Genomic DNA, 22,789 nt, shown 5'->3' with positions numbered 1-22,789 from the left:
ACTTTTCGTGTTTTGTGTTTTGGTTTTGGATCTGGATCTTTCTTCGTGTTTTGGATCTGGATTGGTTTTGCCAAAACCACCCTTCCGTGTTTTGGGTTCTGGGTTTTGTGTTTTGGATCTGTATTTTTTTGAAAAAAGCATAAAAACAGCTAAAATCACAGAATTTGTAGGTTTTTCTGCTCCTATGCTATTATTAACCTCAATAACCTTAATTTCCACTCATTTCCAGTCTATTCTGAACACCTCACACCTCAGAATAGTGTTTTTATGTCCAAAAGGTTGCACCGAGGTAGCTGGATGACTAAGCTAAGCGACACGAGTGGGCGGCACAAACACGTGACCCATCTAGGCGTGATACTGCAGTGGCAGACAGGATGGCAGTTTGAAAAACTAGGCCCCAAACTGTACATAATGCAAAGAAAAAAAAGAGGTGGAAGATGGAATTGTCCTTGGGCCCTCCCATCCACCCTTATGTTGTATAAACAGGACATGCACACTTTAACAAACCAATCATTTCAGCGCCAGGGTCTGCCACACAACTGTGGATGAAATGAATGGTTCGTTTGGGCCCCCACAAAACAAGCTGGCAATTAATCTGTCCCTGCACAAACTGGCTCTACAGAGGTAAGATGTCATCCTCATCCACCGATTCCTCACCCTCTTCAGTGTTGTGTACATCCTCATCCTCACAGAGTATTAACTCGTCCCCACTGGAATCCACCACCACAGGTCACTCTGTACGTTCTGGAGGCTGGTCTCCCTGGAAGAGCTGATAATTCATTTTGATGAACATCATCTTCTCCACATTCTGTGGAAGCAACCTCCTACACCTTTCGCTGACAAGGTTCCCGGCTGCACTAAACACTCTTTCGGAGTACACACTGGAGGGGGGGCAACTCAGGTAAAATAGAGCCAGTTTGTACAGGGGCCTCCAAATTGCCTCTTTTTCCTGCCAGTACAGGTACGGACTGTCTGACATGCCTACTTGGATGCTGTCACCGATGTAATCCTCAACCACTCTGTCAATGGTGACAGTATCATATGCAGTGACAGTAGATATGTCAGAAATTGTTGCCAGGTCCTTCAGTCCGGACCAGATGTCCAAACTTGGTCCTGCCTGCCCTGCATCACCGCCAGCGGGTTGCTTAGGATTCCTAAGTTTTTTCCTGGCAGCCCCAGTTGCAAGAGAAAATGAAGAAGGAGCTGTTGACGTGTCACGTTCTGCTTCAGCTGACAGTGTTTTCCCCAGCAGGTCTTTGCACCTCTGCAGGCTTGTGTCGGCCGGAAAGAGAGACACCACATAGGCTTTAAACCTAGGATCGAGCATGGTGGCCAAAATGTAGTGGTCTGATTTCAACAGATTGACACCCTGGAATCCTGGCAAAGCGAATGAAGGGCTTCATCCACAAGTCCCACATGCCAAGCGGAATCGCTCCATCTTAGCTCCTCCTTCACTTTCTCCAGCTGCTTCTGCAAAAGCCTGATGAGGGGAATGACCTGACTCAAGCTGGCAGTGTCTGAACTGACTTCACGTGTGGCAAGTTCGAAGGGCTGGAGAACCTTGCACAAGACGGAAATCATTCTCCACTGCGCTTGAGTCAGGTGCATACCCCCTCCTTTGCCTATGTCATAGGTGGATGTATAGGCTTGTATGGCCTTTTGCTGCTCCTCCATCCTCTGAAGCATATAGAGGGTTTAGTTCCACAGCGTCACAACCTCTTGCTTCAGGTGATGGCGGGGCAGGTTCAAGAGTGTTTGCTAGCGCTCCAGTCTTCGGCACGCAGTCGCTGAATGGTGAAAGTGGCCAGAAATTTTTCGGGCCACCCAAAGCGTCTCCTGCTCGCCCCTGTCGTTTTTCAGAAAATTCTGCACCACCAAGTTTATTGTGTGAGCAAAACATGGGACGTGCTGGAATTTGCCCAGATGTAATGCCCGCACAATATTGGTGGCGTTGTTAGATATCACAAATCCCCAGGAGAGTCTAAGTGGGGTAAGCCACTGGGCGATGATTTCCCTCAGTTTCTCTAAGAGGTTGTCGGCAGTGTGCCTCTTACTGAAACCAGTGATACACAGCGTAGCCTGCCTTGGAACGAGCTGGCATTTCTGAGATGCTGCTACTGGTGACACTGCTGCTGTTGCTGCATAAGGTGATACATCTACCCAGTGGGCTGTCACAGTCATATAGTCCTTAGTCTGCCCTGTTCCACTTGTCCACATGTCCATGGTTAAGTGGACATTGGGTACAACCGCATTTTTCAGGACAGTGAGGACACTTTTTCTGACGTTTCTGTACAGTCTCGGTATCGCCTGCCTAGTGAAGTGGAATCTAGATGGGATTTGGAACCGGGGACACGCTACCTCCATCAATTGTCTAAATCCCACTGCACTAATGGCGGATACCGGATGCACGTCTAACACCAACATAGCAGTCAAGGCCTCAGTTATACGTTTTGCTTCAGGATGACTGCTGTCGTACTTCATCCTCCTCGCTAAGGACTGTTGGAGGGTCAATTGTTTAGTAAAAGTAGTGGTGTTCCTACTTCCTCTCTGGGATGATGAAGGACTCCCAGCAGCAGCAACAGCAGCAGCGGCAGCAGGAGGCGTAGCAATGCAGGATCCTCCGGAGGAATCCCGGATAGGAGAGTCAGTCATGCCAGTGACATGGCCTGCAGGACTACTTCCGATCCTGACTAAGGAGGAAATTGATGAGGAGGGAGTTGACGGTGTGGTTTGCAGGCGCTTGGATACAACTGGACAACGGGATTTAGGTGTCCCTGGACTGCTTACGGTCTGAGCCAAAGTTTCTGAACTTGACAGTAACTTATTATGAACACGCTGCAGGTGCCGTATAAGGGAGGATGCTCCTAGGTGATTAACGTCCCTACCCCTACTTATTCCACCTTTACATATGGTACATATGGCAAGACAGTTGTTGTCCGGATTTGGATAGAAATATTGCCAGACCAAAGAGGTGGAATGTTTGGTCTTCTGCCCAGGCATGACCGTGATGGGCTTTTTCATCCCACGGACAACAACTGTCTCCCCCGGAGCCTGATTTAAACAAACCACATTACCATCAGAATCTTCCTCGCCAACTTCCTCCTCAGCACCAGCTACACCTGTATCCTCATCCTGTTGTACTTCAACAGTGACATCTTCAATTTGCATATCAGCAAGTGGACTGTGGGTGCACCTTTCAGCACTTGTAGGGTGTGTGCAAATGGTGGAAAGAGCCACCTCTTCCCGTCCAGTGCTGGGAAGGTCAGGCATCGCAACCACCACCACACTTGGACTCTCCTTGGGGATTTGTGATATCTTCTTAGAAAGCACAGTTCTTTGCTGTGCTTTTGCCAGATTAACTCTTTTGATTTTTTTAGTGGGAGGAGGGCTTCCATCGTCATGTGAAGCTGAACCACTAGTTATGAACATACTAGGGATCGACCTTAGCCATTCCTTGCCACTCCGTGTCGTAAATGGAATATTGGCAAGTTTACATTTCTCTTCAGATGATTTAAATGTTTTTTTCAAGGTCATTTTCCTGAACTTTGTTATTTGGGATTGTATGTGCCCTCTACTATGACATTGGGCATCGGCCTTGGCAGGCGACGTTGATGGCATGTTATCGTTTATGTCATGACTAGTGGCAGCAGCTTCAGCACTTGGAGGAAGTGGTTCTTGATCTTTCTCTATTTTATTTTTATCGGAGAAAGTTTGGTCCTCCTTTTATGTTATATCGATTTGATATATACGTGCGGCTAAACACAGAAAATATTTTTTTATTTTTGCTGGAGAGTAGTGCACTTTGTGGGTTACACCACCCTTTAAGAAATGAGCCAGCTGGCCCTTTACTTATGACACAGGCGCACGCTTGGCACTACTTTGTTGATGCACGTGCGGCTACTGCGCACACAATTCACAAACACAGAAAAAATATTTTGTTATTTGGTTAGGAGTGTACTTTGGGGGTTACAGCACCCTTTAATGGTCAAGCCAGCCGGCCCTTTACTTATGACACAGGCGCACGCTTGGCACTACTTTGTTGATGCACGTGCGGCTACTGCGCACACAATTCACAAACACAGAAAATATTTTTTTTTTTGGTTTGGACTGGAGTGTACTTTGGGGGTTACAGCACCCTTTAATGGTCAAGCCAGCCGGCCCTTTACTTATGACACAGGCGCACACTTGGCACTACTTTGTTGATGCACGTGCGGCTACTGCGCACACAATTCACAAACACAGAAAATATATATTTTTTTGGTTTGGACTGGAGTGTACTTTGGGGGTTAAAGCACCCTTTAACGGTCAAGCCAGCCGGCCCTTAACTTATGACACAGGCGCACGCTTGGCACTACTTTGTTGATGCACGTGCGGCTACTGCGCACACAATTCACAAACACAGAAAATATTTTCTTTTTGGTTTGGACTGGAGTGTACTTTGGGGGTTAAAGCACCCTTTAACGGTCAAGCCAGCCGGCCCTTAACTTATGACACAGGCGCACGCTTGGCACTACTTTGTTGATGCACGTGCGGCTACTGCGCACACAATTCACAAACGCAGAAAAAATATTTTGTTATTTGGTTTGGAGTGTACTTTGGGGATTACAGCACCCTTTAACGGTCAAGCCAGCCGGCCCTTTACTTATGACACAGGGGCACGCTTGGCACTACTTTGTTGATGCACTTGCGGCTACTGCGCACACAATTCACAAACACAGAAAAAATATTATTTTTTTAGCACTTGGGGGGAGCACCCCTGATGGACAGAGCTTTGAAGTAGTGGACACAGCCCCTATTAACAACAGCAGCACAGCACAACACAGCCAGCCCGTATGGACTTTGAAGTAGTGGACAACAGCAGCACAGCGCAGCACAACACTACTCTGCACTACACTACACTACACTACACTACACAGCCCTAACTCCCACCCTCCCTCTTCACTGTCCACAGCCGAGTGAGAAAATGGCGCCGACGCGGGTACCTTATATAGGATCCAAAACCCGCGAGACCCGGAAGGCGGGATGATGACATTTTGCCTCGATTTCAGATCAGAGTCAGGTGGGAAAAGTCGAGCCTGACTCGGATCTGACTCGGATCGGGGGGGCTCGGGGGGGGTTCGGATTTCAGAAATCCGAACCCGCTCACCCCTAATATATATATATATATATATATATGATAGATATATAGATATGAGATAGATAGATAGATAGACATGAGATACTGTAGATAGATAGATAGATAGATAGGAGACAGATAGTTAATCATGATATACTGTAGATAGATATAGAGATAGGTAGATAGATATATATCTATCTCATATTTATCTATCTTATAAGAGAAAAAAATGTAGATGAATATGATATAGATAGATATGAGATAGATAGCTAGATATATATGAGACAGATAGACAGATACTGTAGATAGATATAGAGATAGATAGATAGATATAAGATAGATTGAAATATATGAGATATTTATATGTATATATATATATATATATATATACACACACAGGGCCGCCATCAGGGGGGGACTGTCGGGACTGGAGTCCCAGGCCCGGTCACTCAGACATAGAAGGGGGGCCCGCCCGCTCCTGCCAACTTTCCCCCGCTACTACCTCCGTGCCGGTATATATTTAGTGTTTCAAGGCCTCCCGCAGCCCGGCCACTGGTTTGTTTCCACCCTTTTGCCTTCAGCAGCAGAGTGCTGCAGTGATCAGCACGGCGCAGACTGGCAGGAGGGCAGCCGGGTCATAATGTCCCAGCCAATAAAGTGTTTATTGTTTAGTATTTAGATCAGCGCGCGTGACGTTATGACGTCGGCGCGCTGCCACAGAAGAACGGACTGGAGGAGCTGCAGCCGCCGCGTTTAGGAGCTCGGCAGAGACAAGGCCAGGGTAGGAAAGGTTAGTGGCTGCTGGTGAGAAGGGAAAGAGCTAGAGCTGAGGGAGGCCATGGGGTGAGGCCGGGGAGACACACTAAGGGAGCTGAATACCATGGAGACACACAAAAGGGGACAATAGATGGGAGCTGGAGCCCATGGAGACACATAGAGGGAGGAGGGGGGACAATAGATGGGATGGAGCTGAAGACCATGGAGACACACAGGGGAGGCTGTGACCGTTGAGGGGGGAGGAGCTGAGACCATGGAGATACACAGGGAAGGGGAGCTGACACTATGGAGATACACAGGGGGGGAACTGAGACCATGGATATACACAGAGGGGAAGCGATATGAGATCATGGAGATACACAGGGGGGGGAGCTGGGACCATGGAGATACACGGGGTGGGAGAGCTGAGACCATGGAAATGCACGAGGGGGGGAGACATATAGGGGCAGGAGCTGGGGCCATGGAGAGACACAGGGTGGAATCTGAGGCCATGGAGAGACACAGGGAGTGGGGGGAGCTGAGGGAATCCATGGAGAGTCATGAGGTGGAGAAGCTGAGGATGCTTGACAAACACAGGGAAGCTGAGGCAGCTGGAGAGACAAGTTGGGATGAGACAGCTGGAGAGACGTGGAGGTGAAGGACTGGAGATATTCCTCAATTTTAAGAGTAACAGCAAAGGCTGGGGCACAATAATCTTCATAAAGACACAAGTTCCATAAAAACCTATATTGCCTCTGTTGTATGATGATGACATTGGTTATATTCCTATGCAAACAGATGTCTTCCGGACCTTGTGATCACCTACATGAATAAAGAATCTGAGTGAATTTACCATCTGCCCAGGGAGGATCAATTTCTTCAGAGGTTCCCCATTGCTGATAAACCATGGTGTAGGTAAGAAAAGTCGCAAGCCGACCGTTCTGTATCTACGCGGTAGGAGGAGGTGTACAAGGCCCCAAATTTTCTGTTGCCGGCACCGTATTGACTCCACATTGATGGGGACAGGGGGGCTGCTTTGAGGTGAATACAGGTATATGGAGGAGCCTATGCACACTAGATCGAAGATATAAGGGCTAGCTGGGGAGACAATAAAAAACCCCAGAAGCGAACGCTGTGGAACTGTAGAGACACTGTGGGGCTGGAGTTTCAGAAACACGGGATGGGAGGGGGGCCCTGCCTGTTTTATCAGTCCCGGACCCCACATTTTCTGATGGCAGCCCTGTATATATATATATATATATATGAGACATAGATAGATAGATAGATAGATAGATAGATAGATAGATAGATAGATAGATAGCTATGAGACAGATATGAGATAAATAGATAGATAGATAGATAGATAGATAGATAGATAGATAGATAGATAGACATGAGATAGATAGATATGAGTGAGATAGACAGATATGAGATAGAAAGATACATATGAGATAGATAGATATGAGTGAGATAGATATGAGATAGATGTGAGATTGATAGATATATAGATATGAGATAGATAGATATATATAGATATGAGATAGATAAATATGAGATAGATAGATGATAGATAGACATGAGATAGATAGATAATATATAGATATATATTAGATAGATATGATATAGATAGATGTGTATGAGATAGATATGAGATATATGTATATATATATATTATCTATATATATATATATATATATATATATATATGAGATAGCTGGATAGATATGAGATGGATAGATATAGATATGAGATAGATAGATAGAGATAGATAGATAGAGAAGAGATAGATAGATATGAGATATTGTAGATAGATAGAGAGATAGATATGAGACAGATAAACATGAGATACTGTAGATAGACATATATGAGATAGTTAGATAGATAGATATAACATAGATAGATATGAGATAGATAGATAGATATGAGATGGATGGATATATATATATATATATATATATATATTAGATAGATATATAGATATGAGATAGATATGAGAGATAAATAGTTAGATATGATATAGAAAGATGTGAGATATATAGAAAGAAAGACAGATATATATGAGATAGATAGATAGACAGATATGAGATAGATAGATATGAGATAAATAGAATAGATAGATAGATGTACAGTGCCTTGCAAAAGTATTCACCCCCTTTACACTTTTCATGTTTTGTTTCCTCACAAGCTGCAATTAAATTGGATTGTATGAAGGTGTGCATCATTTCATTCACAGAACATGCCTACAACTGTGAAGTTGTGTTTTTTTTCTATTGTGAATCAAACAACATTTAGGACAACATAACAGAAAACTTCAGCATTCACCCCCCTAATGCCAGTACTTTGTCGAGCCACCTTTTGTGGCAATTACAGCTGCATGTCGCTTTGGATAAGTCTCTATGAGCTTGCCACATCTTGCCCCTGGGATTTTTGCCCATTCCTCAAGGCAAAACTGCTCCAGCTCCTTCATGTTGGATGTTTTCCGCGTGTGAGCAGCAATCTTCAAGTCTGACCACAGATTCTCAATTGGATTGAGATCTGGGCTTCGACTAGGCCATTCCAACACATTTAAATGTTTCCCCTTAAACCACTCGAGTGTTGATTAGCAGTATGCTTCAGGTCATTGGACCTCATTCAGAGGTGGTCGTGAAATGCAAGCGGTCGCTCTGAATGAGGAAGGCCGCTTGCATCTTGTATTGCCGCCTCTTGGTTGTTCGCTAAGCTGTGGGTTACCACCCACAGCTCTAGCGACCGACAAGGGTGATGGTCGCGATGGTCAAGACCATCGCGACCATCGGGGCTTATGACGAGACCCTAAGGTTGGGTCTCAGCAGGAAGCTCCCCACTGACATCAGCAATGATGTCAGTGGGGCCGCCCCCAAACGGCAAGCGTTCTGACTGGAACGCCTCCATTTAGCCGGGCACGCCCCCTGCCCGCCCACCAAACGGGGCGAGCTGTCACTCACCATCGACAGCTCGCCCCATTTGCTGCGAGACCCCTAGCGATGGCGCAGCCATTGCTAGTCGGGTCTCACGCATGCGCACAATGGAGCCGGCTCCATCGTGCGCATGCCCAGTGGGGCAACATCGAGTCAGTTGCGAGCGTTCAGCGCTTGTGACCGACTCTGAATGACCCCCATTGTCCTACTGGAAGGTGAACCTCCGTCCCAGTCTCAAATCACAGGCAGACTGAAACAGGTTTTGCTCAAGAATATCCCTGTATTTAGCACCATCCATCTTTCCCTTGACTCAAATAAGTTTCCCAGTCCCTGCTGCTGAAAAACATCACAGCATGATGCTGCCACCACCATGTTTCACTGTGGGGATGGTGTTCTTGGGGTGATGGGATGTGTTGGGTTTGCACCAGACATAGCATTTTCCTTGGTGGCCGAAAAGTTAAATTTCATACATTTGGGGAGTCGCCCACATGCCTTTTGGCAAACTCAAATCATGTCTTCTTATTTTTATCACTAAGTAATGGCCACTCTTCCATAAAGGCCAGCTCTATGGAGTATATGGCTTATTATGGTCACATGCACAGATACACCAGTCTCTGCTGTGGAACTCTGCAGCTTCTTCAGGGTTACCCTTTGTCTCTGTGCTGCCTCTCTGATTAATTCCCTCCTTGCCCGGTCTGTGAGTTTTGGAGGGCGGCTCTCTCTTGGCAGGTTAGTTGTGGTACCATGTTCTTTCCATTTGATGATGGATTTGATGGTGCTCCGGGGATCATCAAAGATTTGGATATTTTTTTATAACCTAACCCAGAATTGTACTTCTCAACAACTTTGTCCCTGACTTGTTTGGAGAGCTACTTGGTCTTCATGGTGTGATACTGTACCTCTTGCTTAGTGGTGTTGCAGCCTCTGGGGCCTTTCAGAAAATGTGTGTTTATACTGACAGATCATGTGACACTTAGATTTCACACAGGTGGACATCATTTCACTAATTATGTGACTTCTGAAGGTATTTGGTTGTACCAGAACTTATGAGGAGCTTAATAGCAAAGGGGTTGATTACTTATGCACATGCCAATTTTCAGAAATGTATTTATAAAGATTCTTTTTTATATATATTTTTCTAATTTCACTTCACCAAATTAGACTATTTTGTGCAGATCCATCATATAAAATTCCGATTTAAAAAATAAATAAATTACAGGTTGTAATGTAACAAAAAAGGTAAAAAGCCAAAGGGGTGAATACTTTTGCAAGGCACTGCATATTAGATAGATAGATATGAGATAAATAGATATGAGATATATAAATAGACAGATATATATGATATAGATAGAAGATAGATAGATACATATGAAATAGATAGAGAGATAGATATGAGATAGATAGATAGATAGATAGATAGATAGATAGATATAAGATAGATAGACAGTGAGACAGAGACAGTGTGAGAGTCTATAATAATTTATAGTGTTTATTTAAAACATACTGTATGATTCATCAGAAAACGCCATTTTCCTTTACACAAATATCATGAGATTAAACCACATTACGGTATACTGAATGAACAGTTACAAGACAACAGCAGCTGAATGATCCCAGAATAGGATACCAAGTCTGGACACTGTGAAAAAAACAACAAACTGAAAGATGCATTGACACATCCTATGTACTTGTTAAACCAATCATGTGTATTCTTTTCTGTCAAACCATTTTTGGCAAATGTTTGTGACAGCAGTTTTCTGAACTTATAAAGACTGCTCAAAGGGGATGTACCTCGTGGAGATAAGTGGAATTCATCACGTGTGTTGAGTTTCCTTATCTTCCCAGCTGGCTGTAAGGAAAATTAATAAAATAGGAGCAGCGTTTCTCATACCATGATCCAGGGGTAGGAAACCTCGTCACCCCAACATTTCTGGGGGCTCGTCCGGGATCCCCAACTGCCTGTTTGTACTGACGAATATCCACTTGAAAATTTGGAACTGCAGAAGCAATTTCCGATCGGTGAGTATTGAAAAATAAATGCGCATTTGCGCTTTTCAATGCTCTCTTCTGAGCTTCCTAATTAGTATTGTAGGGTTCAGTATGGATGGGCTAATCGGGGATCTATGAATATATTGTATGCCAAACCTGCTCTTTTAAAGTATAAGTTGTCTTGTCTTGAAGCGAGTGAAAGGAGTGTGATTGTATGTGTGTTAACTGTGAGATGTATATAAAGTAGGGATGTGCAGGCTCGGATAGGTTCAAGTTTGCACGTTGAGTTCGGATTTTTCCCTCCAAAAAAACGGAACTCAGAAAGAGGCAAAACGTCATCTTGCATGGATAAACATCATCATTCCTGGAAGTCCAGGAATGATGATGTTCGTCCATGCAAGATGACGTTTTGCCTCTTTCTGAGTTCCGTTTTTTTGGAGGGAAAAATCCGAACTCGACGTGCAAACTCGAACCTATATGAGCCTGCACATCCCTAATATAAAGGAACCAGATCTTTAAATGATCAACCAAAGACTGCACTTCTCATCTGCAATTAGAGGCTTGTCCTGTCTTTTGAGAGGTGTGACCCCTGGGTTGAGACATTCACTGATCTCCTTGCTCTCATAGTAGCTGTAAGAAGTGACACCTAGTGCCTAAGCATGGCAAATGTGTTTAGGAGTGCAGAGAAAGGTGCCCATTGATTCGGGATAGGGTCCTTCATGTTTCCTCGTTGGTACCCCTAGGGGCGCCTGGGGCTGAAGGGATGTACATGTTATTCATCTGTGTAGCATGCCAGAAGGATTAGAACAGTGGGTCATAATCTGTGGGAGTGTTATAGTGAAATTGGGAATACTGTAATGTCTTTTGAAGGACAGGGATAACAGGTCTCTAGAGTCTGATATATGAACCACATATAACTAAAATATGAGGGGTGTACTTGTGTAGTTATATTACAGTAAACCAGATCATTTATAAGTCCTGATCTAATAGCTGTAATAAATCAGAGGATCCCTGTGGTATATACTTGCCTCAAAGGGTGTTAACATATTTGGCTACCAGGATAAAGACTGGGCTGGACTAATAAATTAGCTACCCAGTAATTTGTGCAGGGATAGTTCAGTAGTAGCTTGTGCAGTTATTAAGGGGTTGCCAGCTGATAGGCATTTGAAGCTGATAAGATAAGATAAGAGGTTTTGTTGTATATTTACCCAGTAGGAATGCAGGAATAAGTGAATGTTCTTTTGAATAAAATAAAGATTCCTCAGGGTATTCAGGAATAACTAGGAGCGGTAACCCATAATAGGGGCTCAGGGCAGTACAGGCATGGTAAAAGAATTACCATGTGCTCCTGCGGATCTAGTCGAATCCAGGGAGGGGAAAAGTGCACATAAAGATATTCAAAAGATACTACAGAAAGCAGGGATGCCCAGTGTGGGTTCCCTGGATCCTGTAAGATGGGAAACCTTTGCAAAAGAAAACAAGGCTTGGATAGAGTGTAAGAAAGTAGGCAAGCAAGTACAGGCCTGGTTAGAGGTAGCCAAAGACATACATAAAGAACAGGAGGTAACACAAGACACTGAGTTTATGGAAGATTGTGGTCCAAATACTGTGAGGCCTGTCCCAGTGATCCCTTTTGTAAATCAACAGGCATCACTAACAGCCCCAGATTTAAGCCCAAAATACCCAAGTTTGGCTCCATTTACCACACCAGTAAGGGATGGCAGGAAATGCCCAGGAGGTGGTAAATGTGTACCTAATGCTAACACTAATTGCCCATTTTGTGGGAATCAAGTGCCCTGGTCAGGGGAACCCTGTGATCAACAAGGCTTAACCAGATCACCTCATTATCCATCACCTCCACACTTAGCACCAGTTACACCACCAGCTCCTCCTCTGCCTTATGCAGGAGGAAATTTCAGCCCCATTCCCATACAAGGGGGGCAGGTACCTTAATGCCTTGGATGTTTAATAAAAACAGACACAGGACACAGGTGTGCAAGAAGCCACAGGCACTAATGATGAACCTTGCGGCTGTGAACACTGTGGGGGTGAACAGATGTATTTTCAGAAAGGGACAGGTCCACCCCAATAGCAAAACACATCTATAGAGGCTTATCCTGTAACTACACAGGAGGTGTTTGAACCAAATCCCCAGAATGCAGCAGTTATGATAAGAGTAAGAACCAAAATTCAGTATAGACCCTAGACAGACCAGAGATAATAGGAAAGTATCTCCAGAAGAAGCAAAAAGGAAAGGGTTAGGTTTCTTCTGCCATAAAGCAGGGCACATGAAAAGGGATTGTCAGAAATATAAGGAATGGGCAGAGAAAAGGGAGCAATTTGGAGTAAGGGTTCAAACAGCACATAGCCCATAGGAAATAGGCCGTCCAGTCTCAGGTCCCCCACAATCCATTATTAATGCCTCAGGTCCCAAGGGAATAATACAACTGACACTACCTGGGGGGGCACAAATTGACTGTATAATAGACACTGGCGCAAGCCGTACCATTTTAAGGGCAGAAGATGTTCACAAGAAATATGTTACAAATCAGACAATTCCTGGAACAGGACTAACAGGACATACCATATCCTTACATGTTAGTAAGCCCATAAATATTGCAATGGGGTCAGAAGAAATTAAAGTGCCTGTAGAATTCCTGACCTCCACATCCTGTCCAGTTAATTTGTTAGGAGCCGATATCCTTAATGAATTACAAGCTACCATTGAGTACAGGGATGGTAATGTAATACTGAAAGGAAATACAGGGCAGGATCTTCAATGTCAGCTAGCAGCAGCAATATATTTGCTGCAACACCAGACACAGATAGAAGTGATGATCCCTGACTGGCTTTCAGAAGTCCCTGAAAAATTATGGTCTAAGGATAAAACAGATGTGGGATTACTGGATGTACAACCGGTTACACTCACCAGGTGTAGTGCCAGTAAAGATTAAATAATACCCATTGACCAGAGATCAGGGAAAGGCCATACAGCAGCATATTGCTGCATATCAGAAAACAGGGGTTATAAGAGAATGTAGGTCCCCATGGAGCACCCCTTTATTTCTGGTAAAAAGGAAGGTGGGGGCAGATGGTAAACAGGAATACCGGATGGTGCATGATCTAAGAGAGGTAAACAAATGGTTGGTGGTGGACGTACCTATAGTGCCTAATCCACACACCTTATTAAACCAAATGCCAGCAACAGCAACTCATTTCACAGTAATAGACTTGGCTAATTTATTTCTTTATTTATTTTTTCTGTACCTCTTACATCAGAGTGTCAGCTTTATTTAGCTTTTACAAACATGGGCAAACAGTATTGCTGGACTAGATAACCCTAAGGAGGGGCAACCTCTCCATCTGCATTTACAGAGGCAATGTCCATCATACTGCAAGGGTGGAGACCACAGTTTGAGACCACCCAGTTGTTGCAGTATGTGGATGATTTGCTCCTATGTGCAGATACAGAGGGACAGTGTCAAAGTGAAACTAAATCATTACTTATTTTTCTGTGTGAACAACATTGCAGAGTGTCAATAGAAAAATTGCAAACAGCTCAAGCACAAGTTACCTTTTTAGGACATTGTATTTTTCAAGGTATAAGACATTTGACACAAGACAGGATATCAGCTATACAGACAGTGCCAGAGCCCACTACCACCAGGAAACTCAGAGCATTTCTAGTTCTAATAGAGTATTGATGGAATGGATTCCCAACGCATCCCTCATAATGCAGCCCCTCTATGATGCGTTGACAGATACAAAAGACAAAACAGTAATATTAACATCAGAACAGAAGAAAGCTTTTATGCAGATAAAAACTGCAGTTACCCAAGCACCAGCATTAGGATTACCCAGATATGACAGGCCTTTTATGTTATTCTGTCATGAAACATAAGGACATGCTCAAGGGGTATTAGTGTAGGAACATGGTGGTAAACAACGGCCCCTAGCATATTATTCATTGCAGCTTGATAGTATAATCACAGGAGCACCCTCTTGTATAAGAGCAGTAGCAGTTGCAGCTATGCTTAAAGACAAGGCAGCAGATTTAGTGCTGGACCACTCATTGATCATACAGGTTCCCCACTCAGTAACAGAAATACTTAACCAGGCCAGAACTAAGCATCTTTCTGCAGCCAGGTTAACTAAGTATGAGGTAGCCCTACTAAGCCCTACCGATGTGACCATTAAGAGGTGCACAGTGTTGAATAATGCTACATTGCTTCCAACGCAGGATTCAAAAGAGGGGAATAGTGAGGGAGGCATACATACACCTGTTGATAACATACCAGGTAATGGCAATAAGGAACACAACAGTGAGGATGATGAGGGGGATAATGTACTGCAAATACAGTCACATAAAAATACAAATCAAAATTTTTCTGACCATGATTGTCTTGAACTTATGAAAATGCAAATGAAGGAACTAGAAAATGTAACAGATGTTCCCTTATCTAATCCAGAATGGGAATTGTTTGTAGATGGTTCTAGATATTATCATGAAGGGTCCCCAAGAACAGGGTATGCAGTCACCCCCTTAGATGAGGTATTGATTCAGCAACCACTCCCACCTTCCTGCTCAGCACAGGAAGCAGAGTTGAGGGCACTCACTGAGGCATGTATAATGGCTGAAAATCAGACAGCAAACATTTACACTGACTCCAGGTATGCCTGGGGTGTGGCCCATGATTTCGGGCCTATTTAAAAGAGTAGGGATTTTATGGGCTAGGCTGGTAAAACATTAAGAATGGTAAGCTCATTAGATTGTTGTTTGCAGCCTTACAGCTTCCAAGTAGAGTAGCCATTTTAAAGGTGCAAGCACACACCAAGGAGAAAACAGCTGAGGCCAAGGGGAATGCCAAAGCAGATGCTGCGGCTAAGCAAGCTGCCCTGTTAGCTATCCCAGTCCTCTATGGTATAGCAACAGACACAAAGAAAGACCCCTTGGACATACAGGCTTTACACCAGTTTCAAGAACAAGCCATAGAAGGTGAAAAGAGAGGCTGGGAAAAAGAGGGAGACACTTGTGTTAATATGCATTGGGCTAAAGCCACCAGGTGGTGCCTCCCAAGAGCCTTATATCCCCTGATGACCCAGCTGGCCCATGGTCCAGTGCATAATTCAAAGGAGGCCATGGTAAACACGGTGCTCCAGCACTGGATAGCACCAGGCTTTAATGCAGCAGCTACAGCATACGTAGCATCATGCCAGGTGTGTGGGAAACACAATCCAGGACAGACAGTAAACGTACCACAAAGGCATACACCTAAGCCATTATACCCGTTTCAGAAACTGCAGATAGACTATATTCAGTTGCCTAGGGTGGGGACATATGAGTATGCCCTCATTTGTACAGACCTCTTCTCTAACTGGCCAGTGGGTGTGTAGATACTAAATGGTACCCTCAAACTAAAGATACAAAAGATGATGGCACAGACAGGCAAGACATGGGTGGACTGTCTGCCTATAGCTTTATATTCAATAAGAACCACCCCCAGTAAGAAATATAAGTTGTCACCTTATGACATACTATTCTTAAGACCTCCTAAGACAGGGTGTTAGTTCTCCCCAACAGTTGCAGCACAATCATGCAGATTTAACAGACTATGTAGCTACTCTTTGTAATCAAGTGAATAACATCCATTCTTTAGTTTTCTCCTCCCTTCCAGACCCAGAAGCGGTACCTGGTGTACATTCATTGGAACCGGGCGATTGGGTATACACTAAGAGACACATCAGAAAGTCTCTGGAGCTAAGATTTGATGGTCCATATCAGGTTCTGTTGACTGCACCAACTTCAGTGAAAATTGGAGGAAAGAGCACGTGGATACAATCTCACATTGCAAGAAGTTGGTGGTCAAGATTGAACCACCATCATGAATCCTTTTTGTGTGATAATGTTGGCTATACTTAGCCTAAGGGTATAGCGCACACACCAGGGGACAACAGGAGGACAAATAGAGTACTCTAGGGTGGTATATGGTAACCAGGCTTACCAGTTACATAGATTTAATGTATCCTGGTCAGGAGGTTCGATATATGTAAAACGTTTGGAACAATATAATATAAGGCATCTCTACTGGGCACCAAGGGAGCATGATAATATTACTATCATAAGTGGAATAAAAATTAAGTGTTGTACTGATAAGTTCACGGGCTCTAAAGGATTTAAGAAAACATGGGCATAGGGAAGTCAGTGTGTCAATAGTACGGACCCTGGTATACCCATAGGAAGCCCAACAACTATAGAAAGAGGTGTAGTGCTAGTTTGCACTAATACCACACAATTACCAAATAATTCAGTAATAATGACAAGGATGTACGTCCTAAATAGGAAGCCCACTATAAAGAATGACTCACTAGTTAAAGTTCCCTTCACTTGTGTAAATGTGGGTACCCAAAGACAAACCACTATATTAAGATTTAATATTTCTTTCCCCCCAGATCCAAAATGCTATAGCAGACAAAAGAGAGAATGGTATGATACATTGCTAGGAGCATCAGGTACAGGTATAGGGTTACTTAATAGTATAGATATAGAAACTTTAGCCAGTAAAATGAGTAATGCAGGAGAAGATATGAGAAGATTAGTTACAATGCAAGCTACATGGATACCTACAGTATTTACCCCATTACAGGCCAGTATATCTTGGGATAATGAATATTTACAGGCGTTCAATAGCACATTGTTTAACACACTTTACCTGTCAACAAATGTTTCTGAACTGTTTAATTGGACTGAATGTTCCCTCAGAACCATGCATCAACATATGCAAAAGGGTAAAGCACAAACACAGTTAATGACAGGTAACGAACAAGTATACAGAAGGATGTTTAATATATCTTCTTTGTTATGGATACAAGTTCAGCTAAAGAAGATGTTGTGTACTGACAACTTTTGCACGGGTGAAGTTCATGTGTATAATGTCACACAGAGACAGGTGATGTGTAAGTACTTCATCTTACCAGTCCCCTAGTAGACAACTATTGGAGGCACTCAGTTGTGGACTCCCCAGATGAGAGGTACACAGATAGACACCAATAATAGGACACATGACTTATCCCTATGTACTGATACTGATGATGGATTAGTATGTCCTCAGCAAACACAGCTATATGAGCCTTGTAAGTTAGAACACCCAACCAGTGTATGCAACTGGGAATTGCATGATAAAGAGGTGGATATGTTTATAGAGGTAGAGCCTCCGGTTATATGCCTAGTCACATATGATATGAATACAACTTCCCTCTATAATTTACCAAATCCTTTTTCTGGATGCTTATTTAACGTTACACACCTCAGGTTGAAGAACATTACTTATGTGACCTATGCGAAGAGACAAGAAGATGTACAGTTTGAATTTCAGGTGACTGAGATACCTCCCCATAACCTTACAGTTATTCTCCAAAGTATCATTAATGCCATTAATAATACAGACAAACTTGCTCACCACTTACAGAAAGTAACTATTCTGCCCATCATGCACAAATGCAGACAATTGTAGAAGCAGAGAAATTGGTGGAAGTAGCCACACAATTAAAAGATAATGTACAGCACCATTGGTGGGATGTGTTCACAGGTAACTCACCTTCAGTCAAAAGGATGTTTAGTGGTCTCATTCACCCAGTAATCGTTATAATCATTGTATTAATCTTGCTCATTCTGTGGAATTGCTATATATCTTATAATATCAGAAAATGGTAAATAAGGCATCTGCACCTGTAGGGACTCTCTCTATCACACATAAGAAGAGAGCCTCCGAGTGGGAAGAGTGTTCAGTGTGTGAAAGAATTACATTGATCACACCTGAGAAGAAATGTGTTTTCTGTAGTACTGATGTCGGAAGAAACCCCTCTTTCTAGGGAAAGATGCGCCAGGATTCTTGGTATTCAGGTGATGAATGATGCTTGTATCTACTTGCATAGGGTGACTATGGAAGTAATATAGTTACTATGAAAGCCATGACTCCAGTAAGGGAAAGATAGTATGTTTTAATAAAAAGAGGGGATCGTGAGAGTCTATAATAATTTACAGTGTTTATTTAAAACATACTGTATGATTCCTCAGAAAAAGCCATTTTCCTTTACACAAATATCATGAGATTAAACCACATTACAGTATACTGAACGAGCAGTTACAAGACAGCAGCAGCTGAATGATCCCAGAACAGGATGCTAAGGGCCTGATTCAGAGCCGCTCGTAAGCGGCCGCTCATTCGCTCCGAGCGATGTTTGCCCAACTGCGCATGCGTACGGATCGTAATACGCATGCGCGAACCAGTCAGTGCGGCCAAAAATCATTTGTTTGCTAAATAGCGAATGCCTGCTATTTTGAGTGACAGAATGAGGCGTATGTGGGTGGTAACAGGGGAAGGTGCTTGGAAACGGGGAGTGGAGATCCGAACGCAGGCGTGCTTAAAGGTCAGAATACAACAGATGGGCGGTGGGCGCTCTCAGGATATTACTAACACTAGCTACACCACTAGCAGCTTACTCTTAGAGGTGTTCCAACCTCCTAGGTTTAGTGGTAGTGTCGGGAGAAGGGTAAGCGCTCTGTGATGTAGACTGATGTACTGGTTGTTCCCTATTATGTACACTACTTAGTAGATGTGTCTGGAAATGGAAGTTATAATTGTTTGTGAAGTTTTATGTGACAGCTATATCCTAACTTTTGAGCCAGTCCAAAATCTCGGTCCAACCGGTCAGCAATAACTGTGGGCAGAATCTTCCCTCTGAGTTAATCATTAGTGTGCAAAGTCAATGGTGACAAAAGAAACTGTTCATTAGTCAGTAACGAAATACCAGTATGTCTGCTGGGCAAAAACTGTGGGCAGTGTTTTCATTAAAAAGACTTGCAATAAAATCCTAATCCCGTATGCTGCTCCCGTTACTCCTTATTTGTTGCGTGTGCAGTAGTGAGCACCTTCTCTCTCTTCCATTCCACCTCAGGTACCTCAAAACAATGAGTGCGGTATCAGGATATTGTGGACACTGGTGTTGCAGATAAGGGTAGTTTGGATAGTACTTACCCTAAAAGGCTTCTGCTGGTCTCTCCTGGTAACCGGCTCCTCTCCCCGTGGATGTGAGTGAGGTGGCATACACTAATAATGTAACTAATGGGAGTATAGATAATCAGGATTTATTTAAATAAACAAACGGTCACATGACCATAGATCAAATTATCATCAGCATGAAAAATATTAAAAGTCAGTTGGGTGATAGGTGTCTGTCCCAATGCGTTTCGTCCACAGTTTTGGACTTTATCAAGGGCAAATTTGGTTCTCTGCATGTTCACCTACTTTATACTCTCATAGAAGTCCATTCGCGGCATTTCCCCGCCGCACTTCCGGGTTCGTCACTGTTCCCGCTCACGTGACTACACCCGCTCACGTGACGTGTCACGTGAGTTCCTTGTAACATGTCCATCTTGCACGAGCGTCATGCTCATATCGTCGCCCTCTTCTGTAATAACTTTGTATAGCGATATAGTCCTCTAGTGATTGAGTGTGCCTTAGGGTGCCATGCATGTACTACCCTATTGTTTGGTCTCCGGTGTCTCACTATGGCGGCGGCCATCTTGTGGAAGTTTCAGGACAAAAACATTCCTGCTGTCATTTTGAGCCATCTAAAGGCAGATATTCTGTAGAGTGATATTAGGTGACGATAATACACTGTTATATACAGTGTATTGCTGTTTATTAGTGCTCAATCCTGGGGGTAAGTTTGGATGTAACTTTATTAAATGTCCTTATCTTAAGATCTCCAAAATATTATGTACATTATATCAATTTCTTATTTAACTTTATTAAATAAGAAATAGATATAATGTACATAATACTTTAGATGGCTCAAAATGACAGCAGCAATGTTTTTGTCCTGAAACTTCCACAAGATGGCCGCCGCCATAGTGAGACACCGGAGACCAAACAATAGGGTAGTACATGCATGGCACCCTAAGGCACACTCAATCACTAGAGGACTATATTGCTATACTTGACGCTCGTGCAAGATGGACATGTTACAAGGAACTCACGTGACACGTCACGTGAGCGGGTGTAGTCAAGTGAGCGGGAACAGTGACGAACCCGGAAGTGCGGCGGGGAAATGCCACGAATGGACTTCTATGAGAGTATAAAGTAGGTGAACATGCAGAGAACCACATTTGCCCTTGATAAAGTCCATAACTGTGGACGAAACGCATTGGGACAGACACCTATCACCCAATTGACTTTTAATATTTTTCATGCTGATGATAATTTGATCTATGGTCATGTGACCGTTTGTTTATTTAAATAAATCCTGATTATATATACTCCCATTAGTTACATTATTAGTGTATGCCACCTCACTCACATCCACGGGGAGAGGAGCCGGTTACCAGGAGAGACCAGCAGAAGCCTTTTAGGGTAAGTACTATCCAAACTATCCTTATCTGCAACACCAGTGTCCACAATATCCTGATACCGCACTCATTGTTTTGAGGTAGCTGAGGTGGAATGGAAGAGAGAGAAGGTGCTCACTACTGCACACGCAACAAATAAGGAGTAACGGGAGCAGCATACGGGATTAGAATTTTATTGCAAGTCTTTTTAATGAAAACACTGCCCACAGTTTTTGCCCAGCAGACATACTGGTATTTCGTTACTGACTATTGAACAGTTTCTATTGTCACCATTGACTTTGCACACTAATGATTAACTCAGAGGGAAGATTCTGCCCACAGTTATTGCTGACCGGTTGGACCGAGGTTTTGGACTGGCTCAAAAGTTAGGATATAGCTGTCACATAAAACTTCACAAACAATTATAACTTCCATTTCCAGACACATCTACTAAGTAGTGTACATAATAGGGAACAACCAGTACATCAGTCTACATCACAGAGCGCTTACCCTTCCCCCGACACTATGCTTAAAGGTCAAAACGGGCGTTTTATGGGTGTGCATAATTAATACAGCAGCGTCATTGACCACGTCACTGGGTTATTTTATAGCCAGAACTGCTCGCAAAATTGTGGTAACAAAAACCAACCACAAGAATAGCGAGCAGTTCATACGCTGGTCGATGTACTCGATTAATCTAATAAATAGCGGACATGACGAAGGATGCGAGCAGCCAGGAGGCGTATTTTTTCAAAAAACGACAGCAAGTTTTGTTCGCTCGTTCAGACAGAGGCGTGAACAGAACGCAAAGAGCGAATGGTTCATTTGAATAGCCACCCCTATTTTCTGAACGAGCGAGCGCAAATAGCGTCCGGCTCTGAATCAGGCCCTAAGTCTGGACATTGTGAAAAAAACGACAAACTGAAAGATGCATTGACACATCCTATGTACTTGTTAAACCAATCATATGTATTCTTTTCTGTCAAACCATTTTTGGCAAATGTTTGTGACAGCAGTTTTCTGAACTTATAAAAGACGGCTCAAAGGGGATGTACCTCTGAGAGCTGAGTGGATTCATCACAAGTGTGTGTTGAGTTTCCTTATCTTCCCAGCCGGCTGTAAGGAAAATTAATAAAATAGGAGCAGTGTTTCTCATACCATGATCCAGGGGTAGGAAACTTCATCACCCCAACACCAGTCAGATACAGACAGACAGACAGATATGAGATACTGTAGATAGAGAGATAGATAAATATTAGATAGATAGATATGAGATAGAAAGATAGATATGAGATAGATAGATATGAGATAGATAGATAGATAGATAGATAGATAGACAGCAGTGAGACAGAGACAGTCAGACACAGACAGACAGACATATATGAGATACTGTAGATAGAGAGATAGATAAATATTAGATAGATAGATATGAGATACTGTAGAAAGATAGATAGATAGACAGACAGACAGTCACATAGATTGATAGATAGATATGAGATAGATTGATAGATAGGTAAATAGATATGAAATACTGTAGATAGATAGATATGAGATACTATAGATAGATATATAGATAAATAGATATGAGATAGATAGATAAATAGA

General features: G+C 43.2%; 1 protein-coding gene and 1 pseudogene across 1 annotated transcript in view; one reads left to right on the top strand and one right to left on the bottom strand.

The window, feature by feature from the left end:
* The window catches only part of LOC148508515 (uncharacterized), a 143,903-nt gene that overhangs the window by 5,788 nt on the left and 115,326 nt on the right, over nt 1–22,789 (bottom strand). The window lies entirely within an intron of this gene.
* LOC148508517 (uncharacterized) lies at nt 6,384–18,508 on the top strand (annotated as a pseudogene).

Source organism: Taudactylus pleione, unplaced genomic scaffold, assembly GCF_031769625.1.
Source record: "Taudactylus pleione unplaced genomic scaffold, aTauple2 ptg000362l, whole genome shotgun sequence".
NCBI classification, from domain to species: Eukaryota; Metazoa; Chordata; class Amphibia; order Anura; family Myobatrachidae; genus Taudactylus; species Taudactylus pleione.
Note: the sequence above shows the minus strand (reverse complement) of the source record. Positions and strands in the feature narration are given on the sequence as shown.